Source organism: Heterocephalus glaber, unplaced genomic scaffold, assembly GCF_053883595.1.
Source record: "Heterocephalus glaber isolate CG9 unplaced genomic scaffold, H.glaber_assembly_v1.0 deba00000071, whole genome shotgun sequence".
NCBI classification, from domain to species: domain Eukaryota; kingdom Metazoa; phylum Chordata; class Mammalia; order Rodentia; family Bathyergidae; genus Heterocephalus; species Heterocephalus glaber.
Window position 1 is genome coordinate 35,554,526 of NW_028258137.1, and position 27,019 is coordinate 35,581,544.

General features: G+C 41.8%; 1 pseudogene; it reads left to right on the forward strand.

Annotated features, from left to right (window-relative positions):
- The first annotated feature begins 910 nt into the window (after window positions 1-910).
- Window positions 911-27,019, forward strand: part of LOC147830692 (uncharacterized) — a 33,285-nt pseudogene continuing 7,176 nt past the window's right edge.

The following is a 27,019-nucleotide window of genomic DNA, read 5'->3' on the forward strand; positions in this document are numbered from 1 at the left end:
CTGGCTTTCTTGGCATCATTCAGTTTAGTTGCTAGGAAGCCGAATGAGGCAAATGCAACTTCCTTTTGACTTACTCACATTGAACCATCTGCTTATTCCTTCTCATGGCCTTCAAATTTGGCTAGGATCATCGAGAAAAGGGTCGAACGGAGCATCTGTGCTCATCCTTTTTGGAAATGGAATGCTTTCTGCTAGCTCCTTAACCCTCTCAGTCCAAATTTCTAACAGTTAATCTTGTTGAACCCCTTGTTTCTTTTAGTTAGCAATTTGGAGAAGATATTTTCTTCTTGAATTTGTCCTCTTTTTTCCTTAGGTTTAAATCTACATTAATTAGGCAACCCTTAAAAAAGGAGGATGGTGGGATATGTGTGTCAAAATGTATTTGGTGTATGAATATTTGAGCCATTGGTCTTGAAAATGTTTAGCACTTGGAATCAAATCTTAGGGATTTCCTTTTGTGAGCTTCCTCATGGAGTCAGTGTCAGATGTTGGTGGGTCATCTGTCAGAGAAAAGTTGAAAACAAAACCAGTGATTCTTGCTTTTATAATTTCCAAATACTTTGTTGTCACATACTTGGTTTTAGCTTTCGTTCAGTTCAGTTGGCAAATCAGATCTGTTATGCTGAAGCCATTGCTGTTGGTAAGTTGTCATGCTCTTTCCCTGCGACAGAGCTGAGCCTTCAGCTGCTACCTCTGCAGAAGCAGTTGAACAAACACAGTAAGCAAAATTAGAAACAGGTATTACAAAATAGAATGGAAGTTTTGAAAAACAAATCTTGAGAAAAGCCATTGTTCAAGTTTTAAAAATCCAGTTTAACTGAAGACTTAATCACCTTTGAGTGTACCAGAACTGTAGAAACTAATGTCTGAACTATGGGAAATAATTTCTTCTTAAGTATAATTTTGTCTTTGTTGTTTTTTTAGCAATAAGCCATATAGACCTTTTCTGCCAACTTATTCTCCCCAAGAGGGCCACTTAAAGGAGGGTGAAGACATGCTAAGGTAAGATTTTATTGTTGTGGCTCAATTTGCTAAAAGCTTTAGTGGTAATGCAAATGTGTTCTTACTGTGCAGATCTGGATGTTTGCTAAAATTGATGTTATTAATATTTGCCTTTGGGAAGTCCCTCAGGTCAAGTTGATCATATTAAGCCACTTTGCTCTAACTTTTACCTTTCCATAGTCATTTGGCCTCTAGTAACTAAAATACACCTACGACAGGAGGGTCTCAGCCACCAGGCCTTCTTCCTCGGAGTTTCTCAGCCAGCTCTGAGTGGGTGACCACTTTGTGAGTTCTCTGTAGCGGGCCCTTGATTTCCTTCTTCCACACATTCTTTTTTGCTGCCATCTGATCATTACTATATGTTCAAAAATGCAAATTTATTTTATTACACGACAAGTCAGAACCCCAGAGCAAAATATAGATATCAATTGTTTAAAAATGTGGTTTTTTTTAACCTGAGGAATGGATAGACATGTAAAAGCACCTGGTAATAAAATAAAAATCCCCTTTTAGACTCTCTCAGTTTTTCTTGTTTCTTTAAATTTTTGTATATTTGTTTAATAGTGTTTCTTTTTCGTTTTTCACTTACCTTTTTTTTTTTATGAGATAAGGTCTTGCTGTGTTCCTCAGACTAGCCTTGAATTCCTAGCTCAGTGACCCTCTTGCCTCAGCCTCTCAAGTGTTGGCACTGTAGCCAGTGCCATTTTCCATTTTTTCATTTCAGTAGCTCCCACTAGTATATTGTTCTGGAATTTGTCTCTTTTAATTAACAGTATGCTATGGAGGATTGTTCATTCTCATTGTTTTAACCACTGTGTAGTATTCCAGGGTGTGTAAATCACTTTTGAAGGCTACTTTGTTTCGTTTACTCTGTCTTTTACATTCAGCAGTGGGGTTCTTCTAAATAAGCAAAGGTAAACTGATGCTATAGTTCAAGATTCTCACCTTGGATCTTTCTCTGTGGTTTTGGTAAAAGCAGTTTTCCTTGAACTGTATTTGAATTGATTTTTATATGTATGAACCTTGACAGGGCCTCCCTCTTGGCTGCATTAATGATGAGATTTCTGTCAGATTAGATTAATAATTCAAAATTGAAAAATGCTTTCTTCACCTACAGAAGTGCTTGGAAGTATAGAATTCAGGAGTGGCTGTTAGTGAAGGTTAGTTTCTCAGGTGACATTTCCTGAAAATGAGACCTGGCATGCCTGCTCCAGTAGGTGCTCTTCTGAGGTAGAGATTTTCTTAGCCCTGATCTGAAAGAAACCTAAAGGCCACAATGGGTAGTAGTGGTCAACTTCCACTGGGAGCCTGCCCTGCCTCTGGCCCCATTCTCAGGGCTTCACTCACTGAATCCTCATAAGAACACTACGACGAGTTCTATTATTAATCCCCATTTTAGAAGCAAGCAGATGGGTCTGACAGCCTTGTGACTGAGGCATTGTAAATAACTCATTCAAAGTTACTCACCCGGTAAGTGACAGAGCTGATATTCAAACCCAGGCCGTTACAATGTCTACATTAGACTGTCTTTTCTGGATGGCCCAGGCCCTAACTTCTGGGGTGCCTCTCAGCTCTCTAATTACTTGGTAATGGTGGGGAGGAATTTATCTACTTCATTAAAAGAAAGTGTGTGCCAGGCGTGGTGGTGCGTGCCTGTAACGCCAGCACTCTGGTAAGGCAGAAGGTTCACAAATTCAAGCTCAGCCCAGGCGACTTATTGAGACCCTGTCTCAAAATAAAAATTACAGGGGCCAGGGATTTAGCTCAGTGGTTCCGCCGCCTGCCTCAAAAGTGCAAGGTCCTGAGTTCGATCCCTGGTACCAAAAAAAAAAAATTACAAAATAGGGCTGGGGATGTAGATCATTGGAAGGCTCTGGGTTCAATCCCCAGGACTGTTAATAAAATAAATAAATAAACAAACTAAGGAAAAGGGAAAAAGAAAATAAGCATATACCAGCTGGGGATGTCATACAATGACAGAGCTCTTGACTGGAATGTGTGAGGCACTGAGTTCAAACCCCAGTACTGCTTATAAATAAATAACTGGAGGGAGGGAGAGAACAAAATTTGAAGGAGAGCCAGCAAGAATAAAATATAGCGAAGGTTAGAGAAGCCAGTTGCTTAAAGAATGGCCACTAGAGTTAATGGCAGTGTTTGTCGAAGACTGCAGACAAAGCTACAGCCTGCCTCGGTGGAGGAAACATTCTGTAGAGCTTAGAATTCTCAGGGCAGTAGGGGGAGGCATGGATTCAAGCAACAGCTTTATGTAGAAAAATCTGTCAGGAAGGTAGATGTGGACAGGAACTCAAATAGGAATCATAAATGGGAGAAGCAAAGGGACTGATGCTTGTTCTGAGTTTGCTGAATAGTCCTGGTTTGACAGAATGTCTTCGGTGGCTGCTTCGCCATGCAGCATGAGGCCTCTGGTGGGAACACCGCTAATTGCTGCCTGCTAAGGTGCTCCTCTTCCCGGCAGGATGGTCCTTATGGACAGAAACATTAGTGTCTAGATACTGGGGAGCCGCAGGAAAAGTGCCTGATTTAGGGTACAGAGTGCATCTAATTCCCTCTTTCTTCTGTTAAATCACAGCAAAGGGGACTACTTTAGATGGCTAATAGATTACCCAGCATCTGTGCGCTGTTCTGCATGGCTTTAGCAAGGGAAAATAGCTTGCTCACAGGAGCTGAGGAGTGTTTAGGAGTAAAGGAAGAGATCTCATTGATTCATATTTTTACCCTTATCCAATGAAGACCTTCAAAAGTGAGCACTTCTTTCAAAGATAAACACATATCAATCTACTTATCTTTCCCCTCCCTCTCTCTCTCTCATTCTTTGTCAATGAGTCTTACTTGGCAAAGATCAATGGCTCCATTTAGTAATTTTATATCTCAGCAGACAAGAAGAAACAAATGGGGAAGGACAGAAAATCCTAAAACTCATAATATTCTAAAGTGAGAACAAATTTTTGAAAGATATTTTACCTCTAGGTAGACATAGCCTTAGGTGACTGTAGCTTGCATTAGGTGATCTAGTATTTGATTTTTGGCATTTGGGGGCACATTCAGAGGGAAAATACATCTACACAATATTTGAGAAAATATTTTCATGGTTCAGCAGCCTTGAAGAATCATGGGGGAATGTGGCTGATTACTCAAAAGGGTACAAAGATAACCAGGAGCAATACCCATATTCTCAGACAGGTAAGAATCTGCTTATAGTGTCTTGTCTGTTCTTGAAATGTTGTCTCTTACCTTTTTGTAAGGAGACCCTGAAAACTCTTCAAGGATTCTTGGTCGGAGGTGTAGAAGCACCAATGCACTGATGTTTTTCAGATGGTGCCACCAGCAGAGGCACTAGAAAAGAGGAGCTTTTCCAGCACTTTTATCAAGTACTTCAGAAGGCTTGGAATCGAGAATGGCCTTCAGATTGCATTGTTGTTTCTATCGACAAAGAACAGAGGTAGCTTTATTTCTCTCTACTTTGTCAAATGAGATAGTGTACAAACCAAGTGGTTAGGGATGCAGCCCTGAGCATACACCAGTCACTGGGAGTTGGGGCTCCTGAGATGCTCTGTTAGAACAGTAGTACAGGAATAGCAAGACTGGCCACTGGTCTGACTAAACTGGACATAGGGTGACATTTCCAAAGATGATTTCTTATTCAGCTTTTCTGCACTGCTTGAGGGTTTTGTTGTTTACAATGAACATATCAGTTTTATAATCAGAAACAAACTAAAGCTATGGGGGGTGGTAAGATGTGGGTATCATGTACCTGGAGCCAGTCTAGGTTCTGGGGATACTTTAATATAATAAAATAAAACATAATAAAACCCCTCCCCTGGGGCATTGGGCCTCTAATGTGCTGTGCCACAAAGTTGGCTTAATTGCCCTTCCAGAGAAGGGTTTCTCTTGTTTCTTAACTATTTCTTGTATTCCTCCCAGCCTTGATCTGGGCTTTTTTTTTTTCCTGCTGTCTGGGTTGTCCCTTCCCTCTCCTCTACCTGACTTACTCATGTGGGCCACCTATGTCCAGTTGCAGCGCGATCCTTCTCTGCTGCTTCCATCCTGTAGGCTGTGTCTGGCTCTTCCATAGGGCCCATATGGTGCCCTGATCTCACATGTCCTTAACTGGCACTTGTTATACTGTGTTGGATTGTGGGTTTGCTTCTGTCTCCTGTCTTGAGGGCAGACAGAGACTTCATGTGTGATGCTAACTGCGGCTCTGAGTTAGGTTAGGTTGCATAGTACTTGGCAGGCTCTGGTAGGTAGGAACTCACTGAGTGGTACTGAAGACCAGACAGGATAAGCGCACAAAACTTAACTTTGCATTGAAAGCAGCACTGGACTTTCTTACTTTTCACTTTATAAAAATCTGTGGTCTTAAGATGACTTGGAAGGTTTTTTTCATTGATATTCCCTTTATAGAATTTGGCTTGAGTTGTAGACATCATCTTTTCTTTATGAGATTTCAAAAGCAAAATTATAGCTCCGTCTCATTTGGAGGGTATTTGGGTTGGATCTTGGGAGACAGTATAGGAGAAAAAATGAGGTCAGGCACAGCATGGGAGGGTGGGAGAGGACAATTCCTTCTACAGTGGAAAATTATGGAATTTCCCTTGAATAATTGAAAGACAACCAGATATGCCCTGGATTAATTTGATCATGTAGTAATTTAAACCAATTTTGAACCCAGAGGCAGTAAGGACTCAGCATGCATTTGTTTCCTCAGTATTTAGCAACTTTGCTATAATACCCTATCTCAGCCAGGGTCACTGCATTAATCTTTGACTAGATTAGCTTTCTCAAAACTCATAGTGAGCCTCATATCTGACTTGCAGCATCTTGTGCTTCCTTTACAACTATGACTGATTCCAGCTGCCATTGGACTTACACAAACCTGATGCTCTTGCCATCTTCCCATCTTCAGAGCCAGGCCGACTGGTGTTCATTTGAGGGCAGTCTTTTGTAGTGGAGAGGACTGGAGACTGCGTTTCTTCTCCCCCTCCATCTGGAGTGGCATGTGGAAACTATGCCTCAGATGTTGCCCAGCCCCTGCCTGGTGTCCCACAGTCTGGCAGTTGGCCATAGATCAGACACTAGAGTGGATGCTGCTCAGAAACTCCTCTGCCACTGTGCAGCCTGCAGCTGCCAGGGAACCCACGATTTAGGGCCTGCTGCTTGCACTGTTGTCACTTTGATGTTGGGAAGATTTGTAGTGATAAATTAGTTGGCTAATTCATTCCTTTATACTCCCAAACAGTAATTAATTTTCAAATCATGTCATCCAATGTGAATTATTTTTGTGATGATTTTAAATCAAAGCTGTCATCCAGTAAATATGATCTATGTCTTGTTTTTCTTGAATTTATTTTCTGAAATCGTCCATACTTTCCTAAATTGCCAGGAAAGCATTTTTTCTGTCATCTCACTAATTTTTAATTCACAAATACATTTAATATGCACTTGTGTATGTAAACCTTTATGATCGGCACAGAAAGGAACATAAAGATAATTAAGTAACGATTCCTATTTGTAGGACATGCAGTCTAAAACAATAAAACATGCATGTAAATAACATGCTAAGAGTTTCCCTGATATAATCAGAATGTTCATATGAGGAAGAGTGGATCACTATAGTTTGGAGTCCAAGGAGATGAGGCAAGGAGATTTCAGGGATATCATTTGAGTCGGACCTTTGAGGTGAGGACTGGTAAGTGATAACGTGCAGAATGGCAGGGAGGGCACAGCGGGAAGAAATGTGTGGGAGAGTTGATTTCTCAGGGCCCATGGGAATTACATTTGGCAAGAGAATAGGATGTTTGAAGCTCGGTAGGTTATAGAGCCTATGAAGATAGGCTGAAGTCATATCTCACCAGGACTATGAATGCTCAGGTAAGGAGCTTAGGATGCTGAGCAGTTACTGTGGCATTTTTGAAAAGAACACTTCCAATAAGATAATTCAGAGACTGAAGTGTAGGATGGATTGTCACTGAAGAAAGAAATTGAGGGTGGAATATGTGGTAGGGGGCTTTATGGGTTTCAAAGCAAGAATTGGGCAAGACTGGCAGCTTCAACCTGATGGAGAGGCCTAGGAGTGCTGAGGCTGAGGAAGTAAGACACGAAATGACTTTCGTTTTGATCCGAGGTTAGCTGCAGGATGGTTGATGCTGGCTAACTTTAGTGTAACCCATTCCCTCTGTGGCAAGGCATGATTGTGCGGGTAATGACAAGTGTGAGTCTATCCCAGGAGGATTGTCTCACCTTTCTGAATATAAATGTCTCATCTGTTCTTTAAAGCAGTGTGACATTTTCTTTTGTGATCTTTCAGTTGAAACGAGTTCATCATATAGCACTTAGATGTTTCCATTTTAAGAAAGAACATTCATGGTACCCAGTGTATTGTGCTAAACAAAAACACATACCCTGCTTTCTTAATAAAATTAAACACAGAGTCACCATATGAGAAACTACATTTTTAAAAAATAAGATTCCTTTTTGTCAGAGTTGGCTCTAGTTCCCTTAACTGAATCTGTTAGACAGATAGCATAGCTGTAAATGTTTAAATGTGTCCAAGAGTAAAAACAAGCTGTGGGACATGCGTGGTTTGAAAAAATATATAGCAGTTTATACTTCACTTGTCTAAATGCAATAAAAATAAACTATCTTACCCTGCACTTAATCTGTGGTGCATAAAAGTATCTATGTATCAACTGCTTGGTAACATGGAATTCTTTTTCCTTTTGTTGATTGAAAGTAACTTGCCTCTTTCGTGTGTGTGTGTGTGTGTGTGTGTGTGTGTGTGTGTGTAAGGGACTATGTGATGGCCAAAGGTCATCGCTTGGGGGATGGGGACTTGGGGTGGAAATGATTCACCTTGCCTCACTCACACACTGCGGCAAGTTAAAGATGATGGTTCCCCCTTTTGTGTTCTCCTTGAACAGTCCGATGTAAAACATGTCTCTTGCACCGTAATCATGAGCCTGTCCAAAATAAATGTGACTTGATCTAGAACTGTCACTGAATACATATCCTGCTTTAACTATAATCTTTATTTTGTATGCTGGCACAATTTGAAGGTTCATGTTTGTCAGTAGTTAAACCAAGTCTAGTTGAGGAAAAAGACTTGAATAAGTATCATGAAATACTTTATTTTTGACAATTGAAACCTAAATCACTGTCATTGCTTATTTAAGAATCCAAAACATAGGGACCTGGTGCTGCATGCCTGTAGTGCCAGCATTTGGGAGGCTGAGGCAGGAAGATCACTTGAGCATGTGAGCTCAATATAGTGAGCCCCTGTCCAGACTCCCCCTAAAAGTCCAAGAGAACCCATCCAAAATATTACAGGCCAATTCTGTTCTTTCCTGTAGAGATTTTCCCAAATCTCACCATTAGCTTTCTTATTCTTGATAGTAAATTTCAATGACCCTATATATTCATCTTCCCCTGGATACTATGAGACCGTCACCTTAGAATGAGGAAAGGTTTATTTTGACTCACAGTTTTGGAGGGTTCTGTCCATAGTCAGGTGGACCCACTGCTTTTGAGCCTGTGGCATGGTGGCATATTATGATGGGAGCACGTGGCAGAGGAATCTACTCACCTCATGGCAGCTGAGAAGCAAAAGAGAAAAGAGGGGAATGGGGTCCCTATGTCCCCTTCAAGGGCACCATTTCTTATAAGATTTCTCTCACCTCCCAGTCACACCATGGCTGGGGACCAAGCCTTTAGGATGACCACTGGGGGACACTTATTCAAGCCATAGCAAAGCCTCCCCCTAAACCATTTTTACCTTTGCTATTCTGTCTCATCAATTTCCTTGTTCTTTAATGCATAAAAATGAGCTCTCTTTTTCTCCCTAGAATCTACTTTCATTTTTCCCCTGCTGGTCAAAACTGCTGCTTCCATTCTTGTCTTGACTCCAGCCCCTGCACTGGACAACAGAGACAGGGAGTGACGATCATCCTGTTCCTTCCCCACCATGTAGAGGGAGGGCTGCCACGTGGAGACCCACATTTGTATCTTAACCTCACTCCTATCAGACCAACATGAGTTTTCTAGTCCTCTCTTCTTTGCAGAAGCTCGTGGTTCTGTTCTATTCAGTCCGTATCTATTGAGCGCTTCCAATACAACAGGTACTGTGTAAGATGTCATGCAAATCCTGCTTCCTTTCTCTCTCCAGGTAAGCAGCAGGCAGGCAGGCTTCTCTAGTAGGCCCCTGGCTCGTCCTTTCCAACAGGGATGGATGTTCATTGATAGATTGGGAAACCTTTCCCTTGAGCAGAGACCCCTGGAGCACTAATAGGTGGATGTATTTCATGCCCATATCTTCTAGAACCCCAGAGAAGTGAATGTAGGGTTGATAATTAGGGAAATACACATGTGTTTCATAGAACCTGTAATGTAATGTCAAAAGTCAGATGAGTGATCACCACAGTCACATTAGATTTGAAAAGAGAAAAGTGATGAGCACTTGCTTCCCATCGTCTTGGGAAGCCAGAATGAAAACTAGTCTTTTATTCCAACCATTGCATGTCTTTTGCTTCTGTGTAGCTACCGCATCTACTTGGCCCGCGGTTTCTCAGTGCTGTGTACATGAACGTGGAAATATGGTGTTTATAGGCAAATAAGTAGCTAATTTATAAGTCTAACCACATTTATGTTACACACAACTTCTGAAAATGTAAAAGAACACATACTTTGTATAATTACAAATCTCAGTCTCCCCAGGGTGGGGATGGGGAACAGTTTAATTTGAAATAGTTGTAAAAAGAACTAATTATGTCGAGTTACTTAAGTGTTTACATTTATGCAGGGTCATTTAGAAAATTATCACTAAAGTAAGTAGGTCAAATAACTTGTTGACTTCTAAAATATTTTTGTAAAAAATCAGCTCTAAAAAGCAATCTAGCAGGCCAGGGATTTAGCTCAATGGCACTGTGCCTGCCTCCCAAGTGCAAGGTCCTGAGTTCAATCCCCAGTACCAATAATAATAATAATAATAATAATAATAATAATAATAATACAAATAAAAAGCTATCTATTTCAACATTTCAAGAAATAATTGTTTTCATTTCCAGAATACTATTAATATATTAGGAACATATTTCATTTGTCATCCATGAGTTTAGTTTCTAAATTCAAATCCTAAATTTTAAAAAGTCTTTGTTTTCTTCTTAAGCTATGTGTATTTTATTTTATTTTTTACTTTGGGTGCTTTTTTAAGACAGGATCTCACTGTGTAGTTCAGGCTGGCCCTCTTGGCAATTCCCCTTCCTCAGCCTACTGAGTGCTGAGCATGGGCATGCACCACCACGCCTGACCAGCTACATGTATTTTAATAAAATTAGTCATAGTTGTACTCTGGGTTTATAGTCAACAGTTTGTTTCACACTTCACATTATACAGCCTTTATTCAGAGGTATGTAGAGATGCTTCTGTAAAGAGATGAATATTTAAAATAGTCAAACAACGAAACTTCAGAGCTCGAAGGCAAACATGTATTTATATTTCTCCCTAAATGTAACCTTAATACACAGTTTAAGATTTAGTCAAATACTGTCATCTCCATTGCAGCTCTGTAGAGCTCCTTGGATTCTAAATTCTTCAGAGCCTAATATATGACAAGACAGGCTAGGGGGCTCCCATCTGAGATTAAACTTCAATTTAGTCTTATTCTCAGCAGATAGACCTGGGAGACATTAGACACTATCTTTGCACTGGCTATAACCGCGAAGTCAAGGGAAAGTCACTCTTGGTGTCTGGAATTTATTTTCTGTGTAACGTTTCATGCCCGGAGCATTCCTGACCTGACCTGGAAAGGCTTTTCAGAGGTTTTAAGGGTGGAGCTGGAGATAGGGCGGACCTATGCAGGGGGTGCAGGTTACTCCTCACAAGCCAGTGCCAGAGCCTGGGAGTCCTTTGTCCCAGCAGTCTGTCCTTCTATCTCGTCAGTGGACTACACACACACACACACACACACACACACACACGCATGCACAAAATGACTACGATAAGGTTGTAACCAAGACCAGTGGTTCCTTGCTGCTTTCTCTTCCACCCTTCCTCTACTCTAAATGCTGCCATTCCCAGCTCTGCTTGTTTCTTCTGTGAATCCCTCTCGCCTCAGTCACGCCCTCTAATGCTGGAACCAAATAAAACACCTTCACTTTTACTTTTTTTGTTTTGTTTTGTTTTTGTTTTTTGAAATAGCACCCTGCCCTTTAGGCTAGGTTTGTTTAGACAGAAGAATTTCCATTGGCACATATCCCATCTGTACCCCCGCTGCCGCTTGCTGTAATTTTGAAACAGCAAGTAATGTTTGATTTTAAAATGTGACAGAGCATCTGCTATGGAGGTTCCTGGTCACTTAGATCAATAGACAATCATATCTGTGATGAAAGCCGAGACATTTTCAACAACCTGCAGTTGGATTAACTCTTTTCTGATTGTCTTTTTGTGAATGTGTTTCTGAAAAATCAGGGCACCTGAGTTATAAAACAGCTTCTTTCTTGGTCCTAGTACATGATCATATGCCCCTGGAGAATGCACTGGTGCTAGTGACTAGGAATATAGTGCTTCCAGAGTCGGAAGCACTGGAATTTCTCAGAGGGCCATGGATCTGGTGGAGCACTTCCTGGCCCCGGGCCTTTGCAGCTACTGCCTGCCTTCAGGCATTCCACACCTTCTCTTTCTGTTAACTGAGGGAAAGCATTCCTATGGGGAGGAGTTGAGCCTGATCATTGAAGTCCAGGAAAGAACAACTGGAAGGTATTTGGCACTGTCCCTTTTCCTTCTCCATTTTAAAACTCCAGATAATGCTTTTTCTGCAAATCCATGTGTAAAAGAAAGCTACATATTTTTCATTTAGTGAGAGAATATGCATCTTGAATATGTATATAATACAAAAGTAACTGATTTAAATATGTTTTAGACAGGAATACACGATATTCACATTTAACCTTTATAGACTGAAGTGCTTCTTCTGAAGTCAAATTTCCTTTTGAACCAGAATTTTAGTGAGTAGAATGACCTTTGTATACAGATGGACACATTAGAAATAATTCCAGTTCCCTGTCAGTTTGCTTCCTTGGTTTCTGATCAATTTGTTTTCCTGTTTTTTGTTAACTGAGACATTTTTAAGATTTCTTTCCTTGTTTGTTTTTGTGGTTTTTTGCAGTGCTGGGGATCAAATTCAGGGTCTTATACATGCTAGGCAAGTGCTCTCCCCACTAAGCTGCACCCTCAGTCCTGTAAGATTATTTTTTAAGTATGCGGTAAGGATGAAAAAGCAGTTCCTAATCTTGAAAAGTTTAAAGAACATTTCGGTTAGAAGTTTAGCTTCTTAAAGGAGAGACTTTAGTTTGCTTGTTTTGAGAGAAATAGATAACACAAGATAATGGTCACTTGTCTTTTTAAGGGAAAAGTAGCTGACTCTAACACCTAGGATGTATTAAAACTTTAAAGAAATTGTTCATCTTACAAAATTAGGATTTTTTTTTTTTGTAAACTTAAAACGTAACAGTCTTGTTTCTTTTTGGTTATAGAACCCTGTGAGTCAGTGAAAGGGAAAAGATCTTTCCTGAATAAGTAAAAGTGAAGCTCTTTCTTGAACAGCCTGAGCTACCCTTTGTGTCTTGCTGATTTAAACTGTAGGCTTCTGCTGGCTGTTTGTTCTCTTGCCTTCTTCAGGCCCAGAGATGTCAGATCCTTCAGCCCGCAGAGAAGCCCCCAGCATTTCAAGGCAGGCACACCCTCACAGTGGACAAGCTGCCCCCACTCCTCCCCAGCCCCACCGCCAGCACAGAGTCCTTCGTGAGTGCCCCTCCCGCAGTCTCAGCCAAGTCCCTTTGGTCAGGGGATAGGCCAGAGGAGGCCTCCTTTCACCGCCAGGTCAGTGCTTTCCACAGCAGCTCTTCTGCTCCCACGAGGGCTCCTCTAGAGAGCCAGACAGTTTCAAAGTGCGTCCTGTCATAGTTTTAATGAATGTTAAGCGCTCAGAAGACCAAACAATATCACCATGTCTGTAGGTGATTGTCCTCCTGAGTGAGCCGCCTGAGTTTCATTCCAGGAAAAAGCTTAGAGGAACTTCTCTCAAGGTTCATGGCTATGGTTGGAGCCACTTAAGCTGAGATCTCATAATATGCACTCTGAAACCAGTGGACTTTGAGGCTTTTTTCCTGAGTAGTGACATCCACTTAAAATGAGGTTGCATTACTGTGGACTTTTTTCGTAGTGACAGAACCCCAACCCAAGTTAATATAAAACCAAGAGACCTTACGTCACTGGAAATCCCAGGAGCTATCTAACTTCAGGTTTAACCAACCCTGTTGCTCAAATGGATTTCTCAGACATCCATCTCTTCCTCCCAAGAGGAACCTGGGGTGAAATGTAACTATGTGGGGTGCAGACCCACTCAGGCCCCATCTTCAGCCTCAGACCTCATTTACACATAACTATGGGGCCTGGTGTGCCCAGGGTCTGAGCTTTTCCCTTGTGGGCAAAGAGTTGTAGCCGCCTCCCACTCTAACTAAGCCTGGGATGCAGCTGCCTGCACACTGTGAGCATTCCCTCTGGTCTTCATCTTCCTGATGCATGCTGGCATCTTTCACTTACCCTTGTCTGCTCTCCTGTTCCCTGTGTACTTGCCGTAGGGTTGGAGGAACACTGAGAGAATGTTTTCAGTCTGCCATGTTAAAAACATGTTGCTGATGAATTCTTGGTAGAAAGGGTAGAAAGGTGGCTTTTCACCTGGACCTTGAATAAAATTTAAACTTAGGCATGTCTTTTTTTTTGAAGGGGTGGAGTTAAGTTTTGATGTGTTTTGTTTTGTTTCATTTTGTTTTTCTGATGTTAGAGATTGAACCCAGGGCCTTGCAAATGGTAGGCAGATACTGTTTCACCAAGCTACACTCCCAATCCCTTGGAGATGCAAGAGTCAAATATTGCTTTGAACTTTTATGTGAGCAGGGATTATTTTAGCCAAATATCTTTCCTATGAGCACGTTTTTACCTTGACAATTACTGTAGCTTGAAATAGAGAGAATGTGCCCTTGTCCACTGATAGTTCACGTATGCAGCTCTCTTACTGTCAAGCCCAGTGTGTATGGAAGAGTCGCAGCCCTTTCAAGTGAACATTTCTATGCCTCCCTCCCTCCCAGACCTGCTAGGTTGGAATGAGTGAGAATCTAGTTCTGTGCCTTCTCTGATCCTCTTGTAGCCTGTGCTTCCTCACCTCCACACCTGTGTTCCTCCCCTTCTTCTGCTGTGCTCCCCCTCACTCCCCATCCCCCAAGGCCCAGCCCCTCAACTCCAGTGGCTTCCAGAGACTCCCTTAGCCTGGGTGGGCTCACTCCTTTAGACCCCTTCTTGGCTCACCCATAGGCTTGGTGTGGTCACCTGGTCTGCTCCTGAGAGAGGAGCAGGAGGGAGCATTCAGGGCAAAATCTTGCTTCCATTTGCTTCCCATCCTTGCCATTAGTTTAAAACCAAAACTCTTCCAGACCCTCACAGAAGACTGGGTGCTTGCTTAGGGCCTTAGCAAGAGTCATGAGGAAGCATCCTGTGCCACAGGGTGAGGGATGTGCAGGACACCTGCCTGTCCAAGAGGGGTAGCACAGGGTGCTAGACAGTGTGCCAGGCCTTGGGGCAGGTCTGAGCACCTCTTCTGAATGGGCCCATGTTAGCGTAGCTTCTGAGAAGCAGGGTGATTTGGGTACATTGTGGGTTGGCCTTTATGACCTGTCTGGGATCCTCACTGCTTTGGCTATTTAAGAATACATTTTCTGCTGGGCACAGTAGTATACACCTCTAATCCCAACACTCTGGGAGGCTGAAGCGGGAAGACCACAAGTTTGAGCTCAGCTTATGCAGTTTAGTGACTTAGTTAGAAACTATCTTAAAATTAAAATTTTTTTAAAGCAGGGGGATGGGCATGTAGCTTAGTGTGAAGACCCTGGATTCAATGTCCTATACCAACAAACAAACAAACACCAAGAATATATTTTCTAAGTGTCAAAATAGCTTCAAAAGCTAAACACAGTGATGCATGCTTTTAATCCCAGCTACTTGAGGGGGAGTGACAGAAGGATTGCCAAGTCCAAGGCCAGCCTAAGCAACTTAGTGAGCTCCTGTTTCAGAAATAAGAATAAATAAATAAATAAATGAAATAAAAAGAAAGAAAGAAAAAAAATTACTGGAGATGTAGCTCAGTGGTAGAGTGTGTGCCAGCATGCATGGGGCCTAGAGTTCATTCCCTAGTACCAAGAAAAAAATTAGCTTCAAAATAGAATGTTTAGAACAAAACCCACTTGTGAGAAGAGGAGGTGAAATACCAGGATGTTAGGACAGACTGGGACTAGATCAGGGGTTTGTAAACTTTTTCTTAAAACTTCCAATAGTAAATATTTTAGGCTTTGTGGGCTGAGAAGCAGAATTCAGAATATAAAATACTTATATAACTATTTAAAATTTAACCATTTGAAAATGAGAAAACCGTTCTTGGCCAGAAGGCTGTCACCAGACAGTGGACTGATTTGGTCCTTTGTCTCCAGTTTGCTGTGCCCTGGAGTAGGCCATTGAGGAATTGTCTGAGCCTAAGAAAGATTTGGTAGAGGTTTTCAGAGCTCAGCTTGAGCCTCGTGTGAGTGGCAGGTTATTCTTTGCTTGGTTTTTTTCTAAAGATTTAAGATCATTTTGGGAGAACAGCTAGAATCGCTTCCTCATTTGTCCTCCAGTTTATGTTTTGGTTTTTATTCCTCGCAGGACTGGCTAACCCCAAAGGTCTGTTCTCCCCTCCCCTACTTCCAGTAGCTCCCCCCACTGCCTCTTTGGAGCACCCCACTGCCACAGCCACCAAACTTCCACTACTTGGGGAGAAGCCAGGTCCTTTATGACCACCACCAGGTGAGTACCCAGGTGAGCTGGGAGAGGAGTCTAGCTAGTGTTGTCCTGTACAGTTTTCTGGGATGATGGAAATGTTCTGTAGTTTCATCGTCCAATATAGTAGCCATAAGCCACATGTACTTGAATGTGGCTATTACAACTGAGGATCTGAAATTTTACTTTCACTTAATTTTAGTTAATTCATATGACCATGGCTGCCTGTGCTGGTGCCTACCATGACAGCCCAGTTCCAGGATATCGCATCTATCAAGAAGCTCTAACAATAGGTAGGAGAGTGTGTTATGCTTTTTCCACATAGAGAGCTATTCCTAGTCTTTTCCACCCTCTAGTTTTTGAAAAATGAGAATGTACTTGAGAAAGAAATATTGGATCTCTTTCATAAATAGATATTATTGTCAAATGCTGTAAGGTAGAAAATAACTATAAAAGAGTAACATCAAACCAGTGTTACTGAATTACTGCCTGTTTCAGTCACTTTAGCTTACGGCTTGCTGTCTGCTGGTTAAAAATTGGGACTAATAGTCAAGAGGTGTTGATGGCACAGCACACTGCTAGAGGCCCTCTCCCTCTCCTTTGCTGATTCAGAAGGGTGTGAAAGCTTGGCAAAGGCACTGTCATGGAACTGTGTGCCTGTGAATCCCCAGCGTCTTTTGGTGGTGTGCATGCTTGGCTCAGGGAAGCACTAGGCTCCCCTGCCTGGGAGGACGTCAGCAGTGTGCTCAGCTGTACTGAAAGTGCTGCCCAATCAGTACCAGCTCCAGGTCAGAGCCTGCCCAGAACAGAGGCTGCTCTCCATCTTCCTTCCCAGGGTAGCCCTGGACGGCTGTCATCCTCTAATGCTGCTTCTGCCTGTCCAGCTGGGGCAGATAAGGCCTCAGGCTTCTAAGTTGCCACAAGGCATGAGGATAGAGCTTACCTGACTGGTGACCCGGGGTGTGGGCAGGAGCTGAGAGTGACCCCCAGCCTGAGGTGGAGACGCTGGCCTGCAGGTTGACTAGAAACTTCATTTCTGGTCATTTGTGCCTGCTAAACCCAGATGAAGGAACTGCTTGGGTTTCCTCTTAGTTCATTTAATTTCAATTTTGAGATTGAAGCAAAGCTTCAACCATTAGGAAAGGAGGCTTTTGTCCTCTATTTTTCATGTAAACAACATATTTTTCATGATACTTAATGCCACTTTGAAGTTTCAGTCCTCCGTTTTTTAATCAAACATGTTCCTGTGAGATTTATATTGCTATGGCTGTAGTATAAAGAATGCGCATGTAGAGAATGGTGGAAAGGCCCAGAAGAAGCCTAGGTTAGTGATTACTACCCTCTTGGGGACACAAATTACCCGATTCTACAGGTCCTCAATTGACAGACTGGAGTGATATAACCACCTTTGGGGAAATTTGAAGAACTTTCTTTATCTCGAAGATGGGCCTCCATGGTTCCTCGGGACTCTTTCAGCCCCTAAATTCTAGTGCTAATAATTTGGGAAATGTTTTTAAAAACAAAAGTGGAAACAGGAAACATGTTGTTTCAAAGTACACCAGTGATCATTTACGTGCATTGAATTATCCTTGTGTGCTAGGTATGGACACAATTGCAGTAGTTCTCACAACCCTGGGAGCTAGTTATTGTAATCACCTCTATTTTCTAGAGAAGTTGCCCAAAGCACAGAGGATATTACACTGCCCCAAATCACTCAAGATTGTGCAAGCCAGGTGACCCCACGGCCTGTGCTCTTAACCACCACACAATCCCAGTGGCATGTAAACTTTGCTTTCAGAAAAGAGCTTAGATTTTTGCTTGAATTTCAGTCATATCATCCTGCCCACAGCTCCCTTTTGACAAAAGGCCAGAAGCATCCTCACATCAGACATTGTTCTGCTCCATCAGGTGTAAGAGCTGCAGAAACTCCAAGGGAGGCTTGGTGTGGTGATGCATGCCTCAGCACTCAGGAGGATGAGGCAGGAGAATTGCTGCAGGTTTGAGGCCAGCCTGGAATAGCAAGACCCTATCTCAAAAAACAAACAAACAAACAAAAAACGTAGAGAAAAAGAGAAGAAAAGAAACACAGAGGGAAAGAATGCTCGTGACAACATGGGTTTGGGTGAAGGCCAGAAACCCAATGGAAGAGCTGACCTTGGGACTAAATGTATAATAGGTAATGTGAAATAGGAATAAAAGGGGCAAAGGGGAAGGAAGTGGGAGGGCTAGGGGAAAGGATAGAAGGGAATGGGATTAATATGAGAAAATGGAAAAATAGGAACAAAATCTTTGTAAATAGGGAGGAATGGAGGGGTTGAAGGGAGGGCTGGGCAAGGGTGAAAAATAAGAACCAAGAGAGACTATGTAAAGGTGCAAATTTCCAATGATGAATGTCATTATATTGTATACCTAAAATGTACCAATGATTAGAATGAATAATTGATAATACAAAATAGGAAGAAAAGGTCCAAAGGGGTAGGGGTAGTGGGAGGGGCAGGGGAAAGGAAAGAAGGGAAAGGAAAAATGCTGAGAAATGGAAAAAATGGAAATAAAGTCTTTGTAAATAGGGAAGGGTGGAGGGGGTGAAGGGAGGGCTAGGAATGGAGAAAAAATAAGAACCAAGATGCATCATGTAAAGGTACAATTCCCAATGAGAAATATAATTGTGTTGTATACCTACAATGTACCAATAAAAGAATTTAATAAAAAAAATAAAAATAAAAAATAAAATAAAATAAAATTATTAAGGTTAAAAAAAAAAAAAAGAGCTGACCTTGGAGGAAGTCAGGGTTTGGGGGCCAGGAGGGAAGAGTCACCATGATCTACTTTTTGGGAGGCACCTCCAGATGACTCATTGAAGGTGGGGTGAGGCAGATGTCCTGAATTCCTCCTCCATTAATTGGGGGCTGTCACTGTCGTTTAAGTTGGGTAAATTTGATGGAAATCTTTTGGGTTCTCCAAGAATTGCACAGATAACTGTCTGCTGATGCTGCAGCTGGATAAATAAATCTGATTCCACTTGCAAGGACTGGTGCAGCTAGAGACTTTGGGCAGGTGGGTTATGGGATGGGAAGAGATATGGCTCTCTTCCTCCTCTTTGCAGTTCCTTTGCAGTCAGTACCACCCAGGTGGGCAGTTCAACCTGTGTCCCTGCTGAACGAAAGGAAGCGTAGCTAAGCCTGCAGAACAACGCAGCTGTGGCCCAGACGGTAGCTTCTGCCTTCACCAGACCAAGGCTCTGCTTGACACTGATGTCCAGGACCTGGGTGCAAATGTGGCTTCCTTCTAATTCATGCTTCCATGCAGACTTGGTCACTTCTGCAGTCTTTTTGTGCCAAACTAGATATTTGTGGGAGATCATTGTTGTAAACATTGGACCTGGATGTTATTTGGTTATATGAGTATTAAAATACAATAACTTCTAGTTTTTACATATTGGTTGCCCCTGTTTAAAAACTTTTCATTTGGTGTAATCTGAGATTTACAGAAAACTTACAAAGATGGTACAAGGGCTTCCCTTCATCCAGCTTACCCTGATTGTTAACATCTCATACAACCCTGGTTGTATTTAGTCAAAATTAAGAAATTAACATCTGCACAGTAATACTAACTGTATTACTTACTTTATTTGGATCACACTGATTTTTCCACTAATGTCATTTTTCTGTTCCAGGGTCCTAATCTAGGTACCCCACTGTATGTAGGCTAATTCTTTGTTTTATTGCATTCCTGTCTTTTATTTGGAAACATTTTAAATATAAAGAAATATGAACAAATAGTACAGTGAGCATCCATATGCCCTGTATCTAGATTGAACAGCTAACATTCTGTTGTTTTCATAACCTAAGACATGTTGGTATAATTTTTTTCTCTATCACAAAGATAAGTTGCAGAGTTCATGAATCTTACCTTTAAATTCCTTAGTATACATCTCCCAAGAATAGGAACATGCTCCTATAGTGTATATCCCACTTAAAATTAATAATCCTATATCTTCTAATATCTAGTTCTAAGATTTGAATTTTCTCAGTTGTCCCAAGAATGCTTTTATGGTTTTGTGTAAACCAGAATTTAATTAAGGTTTATGCACTGCATTTGGTGTTTAATGTGTCCTTAGTTCCTTTTAATCAAAAATAATCTTCCTACCTTTTTTGTTTTCCTCATGATACTGAGTTCAAGCCAGTTGTCTTGTAAGAGACCCTACATCTGGATTTGTCTGATTGTTTTTCCTTATGGTATCATTTAACTTTTCCTCTGTTCCCTATATTTTTTGCATCCTGGAAGTTCAATCTGGAGACCATGCATTTTTGGTAAGGGTATCAGAAGGCACATAAGAAAGCACATAACTGGCGTCCTGCTGAGAGTGAGCCTATGGTCGGCCACAAGGGTAAGGTGGTAACTGCTGAGTACAGGTAGGCTTTTTCCCTGTCATCAGGCAAATAACCTGTTCCCCACCAGCTTTGGTGTATTTGTGTCTACTAATGATTTTCACTCAATCAGTCATATTGGCCCCTGCCTTCCATTTGTTACAACATCTCAAATGTTAAGTTTAGTGAGTTTTGAGAATTGTATCCATGTAACTCCCAACCAAAAAAGGTACAGACATTTCCATTGCTTCATAATATCCCATCGTGTCCCCTTTGAGACACTCACCTCTGCCCTTTCTGACTTGCACCACCTTAATTATGTCTGGTATAGTCATGCGGTTCATGTGTTGTGGATACTACCTTCTTTTGATAACTAGGATGTTTTGAGGTTCAGCATATTGTTGGTTGAGCCCATGGACTGTCCTTTTTTTGTTGTTGAGTAAGAGGTCATTGTATGGATATACTGTGTCTGTCCATTTTCCTAATGATGGATTCTGGGGTTGTTTCCACATTTGAGCTAAGATAAGATTGTAGTGACCGTGGGACGGGGATGTAGCTCAGTGGCACCACGCCTGCCTGGCAAGTGCAAAGTCCTGAGTTCAATTCTCAGTACCAGAAAAAAAAAAAGATTGTAGTGACCACTTGTGTATGTGTCCTTTCATGGACATGTATTTTTGTTTTTCTTGGTGAAATGCTTAGGAGTAGAATTTCTGGGTCACAGGATGGATGTGTATTTAATAAGAATTGTCAGAGTGGCTCTACCTTTTCTTTTTTTTTTTTTTGAGACATGATCTCACAATACAGTTTAGGCTGGCCTTGAACTCACTATGTAGCCCAGGCTGGCCTGGAACTCACTGTGATCCTCCTGCCTCAGCCTCCCAAATGCTTCAATTACAGGTGTACACCACCACACCTGGCTGGCTCTACCATTTTTCAAAATCACCAGCAATATCAGAGCTCCGGTTGCTCATGCCTTCATCCATTTGCATGTTACCAGTGTTTGATTTTAGCCCTTGCAGGAGCTATGAAATGCTTTTCATCATTTTAATTTGCATTTCTCTAATAATGAATGATGTTGGGGACCTTTTTTGTTTCAGTGTTTATGTGTTAGGGAAGACTTTCAAAGACTTTTTTTATGAGTGTATTAGTTTGCTCAGGCTGCTATAATAAACACCACACCTGGGTGGCTTAAAAGAACAGAAATTTGTCTGACAGTCCTGGAGGTGAGAAGTGCAATATCAAGGTGATTCCCTCTGAATGCTGCGGAGAATCCTTCTTATACTCTTGTAGCTTCTGGCGTTTGCCAGGACCCTTAGCACTGTCAGGCTCATAGGTGTCCCCACTCCCACCTTTGCCTCCTTATTACAGTGACTGTTTCCATATGGTCACATTCTGAGGTACTGGGGAGCAGAAGCTCAATATAACTTTCTTAGGGACACTAGTCAACCTATGATAGTCAGTAGTAAGGAAATAGATTTGTTCATCTTGTAATTTGAAGATTATGAAGGGCTAATGAGACTATATCAGGCAGCATTTAAAGTGAGGGTGGAAAACTTGGGATGATGTCTTTCCTCACCTTTCAAAAGAGACTTTTCCCCCTTTGGCTCAAGACAGCTCCTGAGACCACATGAGTTTCCTCTTCACAGTAGGAAATCTTTCATTCTGGCCTGAGACTCCTTCAGTTTACTCTGCTGACATTTACAAAACAAGTGACATGGGGCACTGCAGAAGCCCTGGTTGGTGGCCACAAACAAACAAGGCTGCAGGGGCACAGGCAGTTGGGAAGCGGAGTCCTCATGCCCTGTTCTGCACTCTGTCCTCAGGAACTGCGCTCTCTCGACATCAGTCACTGAGCCCTTCTCCTGTCTTGCAGATTTCCTCCTAGCTCTTGAACCTTTCCCTGACATGAATACACATAAACTTTCCGGGGACATTCAGTTGTTGGATGAATCACTACTATCTACAAGGGAAAGACTTCATTTTCTTAGTCATCTGAATAATTTAGTAGAACAAGATCAGAATGGTAACTTATGTTAGGTTTTAAAGAGAGTGTGTGTATCTTTTTTATTTTTGGTACTGGGCATCAAACTCAGGACCTTGCACTTTCAAGGCAGGCATGGTGCCACTGAGCTAAACCCTTGGCCCCCCATATATCTTTTTAAAAGCACAGGCGATCAGACGGGGATTTAGCTCAGTGGTTTCGCTGCCTGCTGTGCAAGCGCAAGGACCCGAGTTCAATCCCCGGTACAAAAAAAAAAAAAAAAAGCACAGATGATCTTTCTAATGTTGGTGTGTTCTTCTTTTTTTAAAAAAATGTATTTTAAAAAACTGGCATTGTTCCACGTGTGGTGATGCATGCCTGTAATCCCAGCACTCAGGAGGCTGAGGCAGGAGGATCACCGCAAGTTTGAGGCCAGCCTGGGCTACATAGTGAAACCCTGTCTCAAAAAAATAAAAAATCATCCATACCTAGGACTAGGGGAACTCCGTAGAGTGCTTGCCTAACATGTTTAAGGCTCTTGTTTTGGTTCCTAGTACCACAATACAAAACAAAAAGTAGGTAACATACTTACATGGTACAAAATTCAAAAGGAAAAAAAGCAAACAGTAAAAGTAATTCTCTCAGTTCTGTTTACCAGCTTATTTTTCTGTCTCCTATAGACACTTATCCATATACAAGTGTATATAAACTTTCATACAGATTATAACACACTGTAAACACTGTTCCACCTCTTTATATAATTTTTCCATTATATCTTGAAAATGATTGTATATCAGGTGTGATAGTTACTTTTCTCATTGCTGAGACAAAATTCCCAACACCCAAAGTGAGGGGAAAGGGTTTATTTGGCTTACAGTTTGTAGAGGTTTCAGTCCATAATCAGCTGGCTCCGTGGCTGGGATGACAAACAAGCATCACAGAGGAGAAACAACATGGCACCCACAAGGTAGCAAAGGCAGCAAGAGAACCTTAACAGAAGATCTCCCTTTCCCTTTTATCTTTTTCAGACTACTTAGGGTGGGTACCACTCATACCTTAATCCTAGTGCCCTTGAGCCTAGCATTGCATCATGAATCAATTCCAGCTTCACACACTCTAGATCAAGCCTATGACCACATGAAGCTTTGGGGGGATATCTACACCCAAACCATAACATCAGGTATATTATTGCCTTTTTCTGGGTAATTTCAAATTATCCTATAATATAGATATGCCTTAACTTACTTCATCAAGTCTTTGTAGACAGATTGTTTAGGTCATTTCTAATCTTTTGCTGCTTAAGCAAAAGGGGTTTTATTTTGGTGTGTGTGTTTTGATTGTGCAATTTTGGCAAACCACACCTGCTTATTTTCAGGTCATAGGTTGGTAAGCTAGGCTAATACTTGGAAAGGAAGTCCAGTGAGGTCTGCTTTCTGGTATCATCGTAGAAAAGCTGGGATATTATGGTAGACAGTGACTTATCCCACATGGATTTGGTGTTAAAAGAAAGTTTGCTGAATTGAAAGTTCTAATACTAGTCCACTAAATATATTTTGATTTTCTGCTTTGGGTTATGATTTGTTGCAAATTCCCACAGGAGCAAAGCAGGTTTGAGCTCCTGTTCAAGTCGAGGTGATACTGGCTGGAAGCTTTGTCCTCATTCTTCAGGGTCTGACAGGTTGCTGTGTCACAAATTACCACACAGCTGCTTAACACAACCCTAATTTATTACCACACATATCTAGGGGTCAGGAGTCTGAGGCTAGGTTTACTAAGTCCTCATCTCACCAGAATGAAAATCGGTGTACTGTATTGGCGGGGACTGCGATCACATTGGAGGCTCAGGGCTTCTTGCAAGCTCACTGGGTGTCAACAGGATTAACTCCCTTGTAGTTATATGACTAAAGTCCCTGTTCTCTTACCAGCTGTCAGCTGGAGGCCCCTTTCAGCTCCCAGGGCTCCTCAGGTCCTTGCCACATCCTTCTCCTCTCTTCAGCATGACTGTTTGCCTCTTTCCAGGCCAACAGGAGAGTCTGATGCTTCACACTTCAAAGAGCTCACCTGAATAGGACAGGCCCTCCGTGCAGAATTTTCTTTTTCTTGGTGGCCCTGGGGAGTAAACCCAATCCATGTATATGCTGAGTATATGCTTCTACCCTTGAGCTACATCCCCAGCCTAGGATAATCTTTCCTAAAAAGTTCATATATTTATGATATGCTACATTATGTTTTGAATATGTATCCATTGTGGAATGGCTAAGTTGAGCTTATTAATGGATGCATCACCTCACATAACATTTTTTTTGGTACCAGGGATCAAACTCAGGACCTTGCACTTGCCAGGCAGGCGTGTCGCCACTGAGCTAAATCCCCCCAGCCCTTGCATAACATTTTTATAGTAACTTTTGCAAAACACTTAAAGTCTATCCCTTAGCAGTTTTCAAGGATATAAGTTTTTGTTTTTGTTTTTGGTGTTGGGGATCAAACCCAGGACCATACAATTGCTAAGCATGTGCAATACCACTGAGTGACACCCCCCGGTTCACAATACGCTGTAAAATTAGTATAGTCATGGGGTGGGGATTTAGTTCAGTGGCGCCACCTCCTGCCTCACAAGTGCAAGGTCCTGAGTTTGATCCCCGGTACCCCCCCCACCCCAAATTAGTATAGTCATCATGTTGTACAGTAGGTCTCCTGAACTTGTTCTTTTTTTTTTTTTTAACTTGTTCTTTCTGTTTAGATTTTGTATCTTTTGGTCAACATCTCCCCAACTCCTCCAGCACCACCTCAGCCCAGCCCAGCCTCTATAATCACTGCTCTACTCTCTGCTTCTGTGCTTAGATTCCACATCCAAATGAGTTCGTGTGGTATTTGTCTTCCTGTTCCTGGCTCGTTTGACTCGATATAATGCCCTCCAGTTTCATTCCTGTTATTGCAAATGACAGGATTTCATTCTGCTTTAAGGTGAGATCGCATTCCATCGCATAAATGTACCGCATTTCTTTTACCTTTTGCTCCTTGGTGGGCATATAGATTGCTCCATGTCTTGACTACTGGGAATAAGGCTGAACATAAGAGTACAGATGTCCCTTGGCACATTGGATATATCCTCAGTGACAGAATTGCTGGATTGTATGGTAGTTTTGGGTTTTAATTTTGTTTTTTAAGCTGCATACTGTTTTCCATAGTGGTTGTACTGATTTCCGTTTCTACCAAAAGGGTACGGAGATCCCTTTTCTCACATCCTTGCCAACCCTTATCGTTCCTCTTCTTGAAAATAACCATTTTGCGAAATGGTATCTCATTGTAGTTTCAATTTGCATTTCCTTGATGAATAGTGATATTGAACATTTTTTTATATTCCGTTTATATTTTTTTCTCTTGAAAAATGCACGCCAAATCCTTTGCCCACTTTTTTTTCTTTTTTGAGACAGGCTCTTGGTATGTAGTCCAAGATGGCCTTGAACTCACTATGTAGTCCAGGTTGGCCTCAAACTCATAGCAATCCTCCTGCCTCAGCCTCCTAAATTCTGGGATTACAAGCATGCACCTCCCCACCTGGCCCTTTGCCCACTTTTCAATAGGGTTTTTTTTTGTTATTGAGTTGTTTGAGTTCCTTGAGATGTACACTTGCAAGTATTTTCTCCCATTCCATAGGTTGCCTCTTCATGCTGTTGTTTCCTTTGCTGTGCAGAAGGTTTTAGCATAATGCAGTCCTCTTAATCTGTTATCACCTTTGTTGCCTGTGCTTTCAGAGTTACATCCAAAAAATCATTAACCCGATCAGCTTTATGGAGCTCTTTCCCATATTTTCTTCTAGGAATGTTATCGTCCCAGGTCTTAATGTTTAAGTCTTTAATCCATTTTAAATTGGATAATCTTTCTTTGATGAACTCGAAGTAATATCACATCATAATAATTCCCACCCCGCCCCACTTTTGAAGAGGGGTTTATGCAGTGTATATAACAAAAAGGCAGGGATCTCGGGGGTCATCTTAGAATTCTGCCCACCACTGTGTCCCGGGTAGATTGAGTGCTGCTGTCAGAGGGAAGGTGCAGTAGAATTGTTAGAACTTTTTTCTGCTGAACAATTAGTAGTGAGGCAATCATTAGTATTTACCTTTGCATGAAATCGTCCCTAAGTCCCAGGGGACAAGTGAGCACTTGGACTCGTCTCCACTTGAATGGCTGAATGGCTGTGTCATCCAAAAATAGTGACTTTTCAGAAGTGACCTCTCCTTTTATTAACAGAGTCTCTGTTTCTGTCCTTCAACCCTGAAACTTAATGGTTTTTCTTAGAAGCCAAAAGTCTCAGCTAAGGATTCTCTCCACGTGGTTCTAAGAGTGGGAAGGAGCTATCTTGCAGTCAGTCTGCAAAAAAGTGGAAACAGTGCTCCTTTGAGAACTGTTTCCCTTCACGGACATCTGCCGGCACCATTGGGAATTATTGTGCTCTTAACTCTGATGCATTTGTAGGTCTGAGGGAAACGAGTTTTGAGGGCTGTTGTGGGAAAAGACCTCTCCGTCCATCTGTACACGTGTGTTTCTGGCTTGAGTGTGGGATTTTGTACTGGCTAGTGCTCCCCAAGGGAAAAGATGCTCTGAAGGAAGGTGCTGGTAAGATTAACTTTACATGAGACAGTGCAAGTGGAAAAAAAGCCACCTGTCTCCAGCACAAGAGGAAACAAATGTTGACAGACTGAAAATCAAAGGTGGCTTCATAAGGGAAGAATTCCTGAAGGTTAGTGAATTCCCACAAAATCAGGAAATTCAATAAGAGGCAGCATTATTT